This window comes from Chinchilla lanigera, unplaced genomic scaffold (genome assembly GCF_000276665.1).
Source record: "Chinchilla lanigera isolate Chin_1 unplaced genomic scaffold, ChiLan1.0 scaffold00062, whole genome shotgun sequence".
Classification (NCBI taxonomy): domain Eukaryota; kingdom Metazoa; phylum Chordata; class Mammalia; order Rodentia; family Chinchillidae; genus Chinchilla; species Chinchilla lanigera.
The window spans coordinates 4,654,204-4,661,649 of record NW_004955463.1 but is presented as its reverse complement, the minus strand read 5'-3'; the positions used below and the strand labels follow the sequence as shown (position 1 = coordinate 4,661,649).

General features: G+C 38.8%; 1 pseudogene; it reads right to left on the bottom strand.

The window, feature by feature from the left end:
• Positions 1 to 550: 550 nt before the first annotated feature.
• LOC102005574 lies at positions 551 to 4,787 on the bottom strand (annotated as a pseudogene).
• Between the last annotated feature and the right edge of the window lie 2,659 nt (positions 4,788 to 7,446).

Sequence of the window (7,446 nt, the reverse complement as noted above, 5' to 3'; positions counted from 1 at the left end):
TTTCTTTTCTTTTTTGCTTCTTCCTTTATTGGATGCTTTGAAGATGTCATACAGGTCTAAAAGTTACACCATGCAAAAGTTATTTAAAAACTGATCTATTGGGTTTTTTTTTTCTCTTTAAAAAAGAAAAAATTGATCAGGATGAGGCTCTGGTCCAGAGCTCCAAACCAAAAAGGAATAGGGGCAGTAAGCTGGGGGGTTATTTCTTCAATATCAGCAAAATCCAAAAGATGAGACTCTTAAAGTTCTAAATGGGCAAAATTCAGAGTCCTGACTATTGGGCCAACTGTCAGGGGCCTCTGTCTATATCTATTTCAGGGCAAGGAAACCAGGAAAGGTAGGAGGAAGCAGCTAGCTAAACCCAGTGGATGATGTAATCAGGAGGAGGTGCGAGATGGACAGGTGTAAGTAAGATAGAGTGCAGTGCAGACAGGCTGAGGCAGGGAGGAACCAGGGCAGCCATGTTGGCATGTAGCTCCAAGGACTTATCCTAAGTGACTGGTGAGGGATCACCTGGTCATTGTGCTCCTGGCCCAAGCCTGGCCATGGGCTACATGTTGTGGATCCTCTTAGTGATCTGGGGCTCCTTATCTACCAGTATTAACTTAATAATTCTTAGTTATTGTGGGCTGATCAGGCCCGTAATCTCCCAAATGAGTGGACAGTGAAGGTTTAAATAAATGAGACAATTGAAATGATTTCAGGGTTCTGATTGACACAGACTTCCCTGAGTGGCCTGTATTTATTAGGTTTTCAAATAAAGGAGGGGGATACTGAAGAAAATGCAGGACTCTGGGCAGGACTTGGGGAACCCATTACAGAATTCTCCAAGTAATACTTATGTTAATTTAGGATAACTATGTTATCTACAGGAAAGCCTTCAGTGCAGGAGTGAGATGCCTGCAGCTGCAGTCTTCTCTTAAGCTAATGGAGGTTCCAGCCAAACATCCTCCACTGTGATCTTATCTTGTCCTTTGAGGCCTCATGGCTCTACCCCCCATCATAGGTCTCAGTAGGGCCCAGTGGCTCACAAGTAAACAAGGAAAGCCAATTGGTAAATATAAGTCCTTCTCAGAGCTGCTTCATAGTGGTTGTTATGGTTTATGTCTGGGTGTCCCCCCAAAGCCTCATGCTGCCATGGGGCAGGCTGTTAGAGTTTGATTATGGGTGTGAGAGCGTCAGGTATTTTGTTCCAACAGTGAGAAAAAAGTAACCAAGACAGTGGTCTCCATCATACCAGCTTGGACTTGAGATGCTCCTTGGAGGCCAGAATGTCTGCAGGCCACTTGGTGATTTTCTGCTTGTCATGGACCCAGATTGTGTAACCTGCTGAATGAGTCTGAAGTCATGCCTGAGCAGCATGATCCCAACCTGAAGCTCATTGATGGCATCTACCAGCCCCTCAATGGTCTTGATGTCTAGTTGGTTGGTGGATTTGTCCAGGAAGAGCATGTGGGAGTTGTGCCAGGCCAGCCATGTCAGACACATGCAACACTTCTGTCCATCCAACATGGTCTAGGGTGGACATACCTGCTGTTTCCCACTAAGGCCATATCACTCAGTGGTCTTCCTCATTTCTTCCTTCTCCTTGATCTCAGAGTAGCACTTCATCATGTACTCCAAAGGTGAGATATCTAAATCCAGCTGCTGGGAAAGATGCTAATGTTAATGCCTTATCTTGACATAATCTGCATTCCAGTACCTGTCCAGTTAGCAGTTTCTAATAAGTGGATTTTCCTACTCCGCTGGGCCCCACAAGAGCCACTTGTATGTTGAGGTCAATTCCAAATTCTAGGTTATTGTAAGCACAAGACCTATCTTTTGTTTGTTTGAAGCTCACATTCTACACCATAAAAATAGGTGGAAGAATCTTGTCACATTGTGGGAAAAAAGATGATAGTGTCTTGTTGCTCTCAACCCTCTCTGTCAGTCCTGATGCCATCGTTTTCTGTAGAGTCCTCTTCTTGCCCTGGGCCTCCCAGGCCAGCTTGGCACTGCCATGAACACACCTTGCAATGTAGTTCTTCACGTATGCAATCTGATCTTCTCTCCATTTTGTTCTCCATTTTGTTCTCCATTTTGAGAACAAAATTTCTCCATTTTGTTCTCCTCCATCTCCAGCTGTGTCTTCCCAGCCCAGCTGTAATTATCCACATAATAATACTTCAGTGTCTGCTTGTGCATGTGGCTGATATTGGCATGGACACCATTCAGCAAATCCTGGGAATGGAACCTGAGGATCAGGATGTGTTTAAAAATCCTTGATTCTTCTTCCAACCACTCACAAGCATCTAAGTCCAAGTAGCTGGTGGGCTCATCCAGGAGCAGCATGAAGGGCTGAATAAAGAGGGCCCTGGCAAGGGTAACCCTCATCCTCCTGCCCCCACTGAAGTATTTTAGCTTCTTGTGCTGCACGACAGGTGTGAAACCCAGTGGCTACAAGATGCATGAGGCCCTCACTTCTGCTGCATCAGCCTCCAGCTTCTCCAGGCACTTAGAGTTCTGTGAGCTTCTCACACTCCATGTCCTCATGAGCCAGCCAGCCTCCCTCTCCAGCAGGGTCTGCTCTGTAAGCACATCCATCACACACTGCAAGGGTGTCTTGTAATTGTGAGGCATCTCGTGAGTTAGACTGTAGATGTCAGTGGGCTCAGGGATGGGCACTTCGTGCTTCCAGATAGCAGCATGGATTCTCCAATTTCATTTGAGCCAATGAGGCCTTAACACTGGCCTGAGACTAATCCCAGTTTGGTGTCACTGGGCAGAGCCTGACCATGGAAAGTGAGGGAGGCATTGATAATGTGACTGTCAGGGCTGCTGGGTGAGAGGCCAGGATACCAGTGAGAGCATAAGTATCAGCTTTCTTCTTCTCATAGTCCTTGAGCTCCTTGGTCAGTAGATCTACTTCTGAGGTCTCAGCCACTGGCCTCTTTGCTTTTCTTCTCTCCTACTTGAGGCTCTGTGACAGCATCTCCATTTTCTTCATGTCCTTTTCTGGACCTCTATTAAAATTGGCAGCTTCCTTCTTTTTGCCTGCTTTCTTCTCAACCCAGTCAGAGGACACGGTGATGCACCATGGGATAGGTCATTGTTCTTTCAGGGAACGGGTCTCACCTCTCGGCCTCAAAAACAAAAACAAAACTTTTATGGAAGAAAGTGAACATCATGGAATGCTCTCTGAAAACAAATATTGATAAATGTTCCTTTATTTTAAATAGCTTCTCCTTCACATAATTAAAATGTGTTAATTTTTCACATTAACACAGTCTGGTAGGTAGGAGACAACCTAGATGATCTAGTCTAGCACTTTCAAACCTGTTTATTTCAGTGAGACAGAAGGTTTCCATGGAGGAGCCCCAGAGGCCTTCCTGTCGCTGGGGAAAGGTGCAGAAGAGCCGGAGGAGAAGAGCTTGGGAAAGAAGTACTTAAAAATGTCTGCTGTCAGGTCCATGCCTGTTGTACTAGTGCAATTCAACCAGAGTGGTTCCCGGCCCTTTTCTATTTTACGTAATGGGTCTTGATACACAGTTTAACTAAAAGTGTTTACACAGTTTTTAAAAGTAGTTTAAACTCCACAACTAAAATAAACAGCAGACAATTAGAATATGAGCAATGGAACTGAACTGTTATTTTCCCAAAGGAGATACACAAATGGTTATTATACACCTGGAAAGATGTCCCATATCACTGATCACTAGGGAAATACACATCAAGAACCATAATGAAATATACCTGACACACATTAGGTTGTCCACTATTTAAAAAAAAAAAACCCTATAAGTGACAGGTGTTGGCAAGGCTGTGGAACAGCTGGAACACTGGGAAGTATTGTTGGGACTGTAAAATGGTATAGTCACTATAGAGAAGAGAATGATGGTTCCTTAATAAATTAAAACTACATTTACCATATAATCCAGCAATCCTGCTTCTTGATATATAACAAGAAAAATTGAAAGCAAGGAACTGAAGAGATATTTGTGCATTCATGTTCTAGTAGCATTAATTTATAGGTAAAAGCAACTCAACAGCCCATGAAATATGAATGGGCAAATAAAATGTATTATATATATCTATATATCTTTTATTATATACCCTTTTATTATATATTACTTGACCTTGAAAAAGAAGGACATACAATATGGATAAACCTGAAGACTAAATATGGCAAGCCAGATACACAAAAAAATCCTGTGTAATTCCAATTATATGAGGTGTGTAAAACAATTAGCTTCATAGAGTCACAGAAAGTATATGGTGACTGTCAAGGGCTGGGAGAGGACACATGGAGGATTAGTATATATATAATGGGAACGGATTTAGTTATGGAAGGCGATATGTGTTCTACAGACAGATGGTCATGAAAATTATATAACAACATGAATGTACTTAATACCAAATAACTTTTTTGGAGACAGTGTCTTGCTATGTAGCTCAGGTTGGTCTTGAACTCACTATGTAGCCCAGGCTGGCCTCCAACTCATGGCAATTCTCCTGCCTCAGCCTCCCATGTGCTGGAATTACAGACATGCAACGACAAGCCCGACTTCAAGTAACACTTAAGAATGCTTAAATATACTTAAGTTCAACACTTAAAAACGTTAAAATGCTAAATTTTATTTTATTTTTTGTTAATACATGTTTTCCATGCATAATGATGTCATGCTTCTTGTGGAGCTGGTGCAAGTACAGAACACATCTTAACCATTTCTTCATCACCTTCATTCCCCTTCCTCCCCACTCCCTCCATCTCTTGGTCTCCCTCCCCTTATCAGAAGAAATACCTCCATATTTCCTATTATATTTAATATGTATATTAATATTTTAGCATAACTTCCTATTAGATTTTCATATAATTTAATATGTTCTTTATTTATATTTTGGGTTTCTCATATAAGAGAATACATACAATAGCTAAGCTTGTGGGTCTGATTTACTTCACTTAACATTATGGTCCCAAGATGCATCCCTTTTCCTACAAATGGCTCAGGTTTATCCTTCTTTATGGCAGAGTACTGCTCCATTGTACATAAATACCACAATCTCTTTATTCATGCTTCTGTTGTTAGATTTATAGGCTGCTTCCCATATTTAGCTGTTGTGATTTGTGTTGCTGTAAGCATGAGTACGCATATATCAGTGTAATAATACGCATGAAGATGCATAGAAGGCAACTAACTGAGTCAAACAGAATTTCCCTTTTTAGTTTTTTGAGATATCTCCATACTGATTTCCATAGTAGCAGTTTACATTTCTACCAACAATATAAAAGGGTATCTTTTTCCTATGGAGACTTGCCAGCATTTGTTATTGTTTGATTTCTTGATTCTTTCTGGAATAAGATAGAATTACAGTTCTTTTTTAATTTGCATTTTGCTAGTGGCCAGAGATGGTGAACATTTTTTCATGGATTTATTGGCCATTTATATTTCTTTTTTTCTGAAAAGTATCTATTTCTGATTTATTTTTAAAAGAAAAAAGAATAAAAATGATACAGAATTTCAAACCAAGATGATAGGAAATTAACAATGGTTATTATATTTCATATTTTTATCTTCAAAGTGCTCAGATTACCAGATATAAGCAAGTAAAATTTCTCAAACAATATGAGCATTAACTGTGCCTTTCAGTGAACTAATAGAAATTAGTAGTACAATTATCTTAGCAATCTTGTGTGTGTGTGTGTGCATATATATATATATATTTTTTTCTTTCTTCTTTTCACCTTTCCCCTATCCCAGTTGTTCTTTCTCTTTGAGTAATTTCTTTCCCTTTCACAATATCTATTGTACCTTTTGGTTCTTATCTACCCTTTCAGTTTCTTACATTCGGGAGACAGTACAATAGTTACAGGATATACCTATCAGTCTTGGTTGGAAGCTGTTTTAGGGCATGAAATACTTCACTCCAAGCTCTGCTGAACTTTAAAATTTGTACTGAGAAGTCTGCTATAATTCTCTGCCTCACCTTTATGAGTAATTTATCACTTTTCTCTAACAGTTTTTAAGATTTCGTACTTCTGTTTGATTTCCAGTATTTTAACGCTGGTGTTTTGTGGGGAGTGATACATTTGTTCAATTCATGAAACTACATTGATGTATCATATCACTTTAATTCTATAGTCTGTATTAGGGTTAGTAGGTTGAACATCCTATGGGCTGAGATAGATGTGTAATGACTTATATCCAGCATTAGAATATCCTACATAGTGTTTACATTACCTGCAAAATTCACTGCTTTTGTCTATTTATATCCTTTGCTTCTCTAACCCCTAGAAGTCACCAATATTTTTACCTTCTCCATAGTTTTGCATTTTCCTGATGTCATATACTGTAGCTGGAATTATGCAGCATGTAGTCTTTTCAGGTTGGCTTTTTTCATTAGTAAGCAGAATTGAAATTTCCTTCATGTCTTTTTATGACTTTATATCTCTTCATTGTAGTACTGAATTATCTGGATGTATCACAGTTTATTTATCCATTACTTACTGGTGGTTGCTTCTAAGTTTTACATTTACAAATAAAGCTGTTATAAAAATCCACATGCAGCTTTTTTGCTATTTTTCTTCCTTGGATGAATACTAAAATGGGGTGATTGTTGGGTTATAAGGTGTTTCATTTTGTAAGAAACTACCAAACTGCCTTCTGAAGAGGCTGTAACATTTTACAGTCTGATCTGCATTAAATGAGAATTCATGTTGTTTCATATTCTTGCCAGTATTTTGTGTTTTCCATCTTTTGATATTAATTCTGTACTAGTTGTTAAATATATCTCTTTCTTGTTTAACTTGCATTTCCCTGATGACATAAGATGTGGAACATTTTTCATGTTTTTATTTACTATTTGTAGTCCTTCTTTGGTGAATTATTTGTGAAGATTTTTGACACTTTTTAAATTACATTGCTTGATTTTTATATTGTTAAGTTTTAAGAGTTCTCTGAACATTTTGGATAATGATCATCAAATATATTTTTCACAAGTATTCTCTTTTGGTCTGCAGATTATATTCTGATTCTCTTTATAGTGTCTTTTATGCAGCATAAAGTTTCAAACTTAATAAAGTCCAGTTTATCAATATTTTCTTTCATGAATCATGTCTTTGGTGCTATATCTATCTAAAAGTTATCAACACAAGATGATTTAGATTTTTGTCCTATATTACTCTCTAATTTTATAGTTTTGTGTTTTACATTTAGGTCTGTGACCTATTTTGTGTTAATTTTTATGAATCATGTAAGATGTGTGCCTAGATTCTTTTTTTGTTTTCTCTCCTTCTTTTTCTCCTCCTTTTCCCTCTCCTTCTGCTTCTTCTTCTCCTCTTCTGTCTCCTCCTCCTCCTCCTCCTCCTCCTCCTCCTCCTCCTTCTTCTCCTTCTTCTTCTTCTTCTTCTTCTTCTTCTTCTTCTTCTTCTTCTTCTTCTTCTTCTTCTTCTTCTTCTTCTTCTTCTTC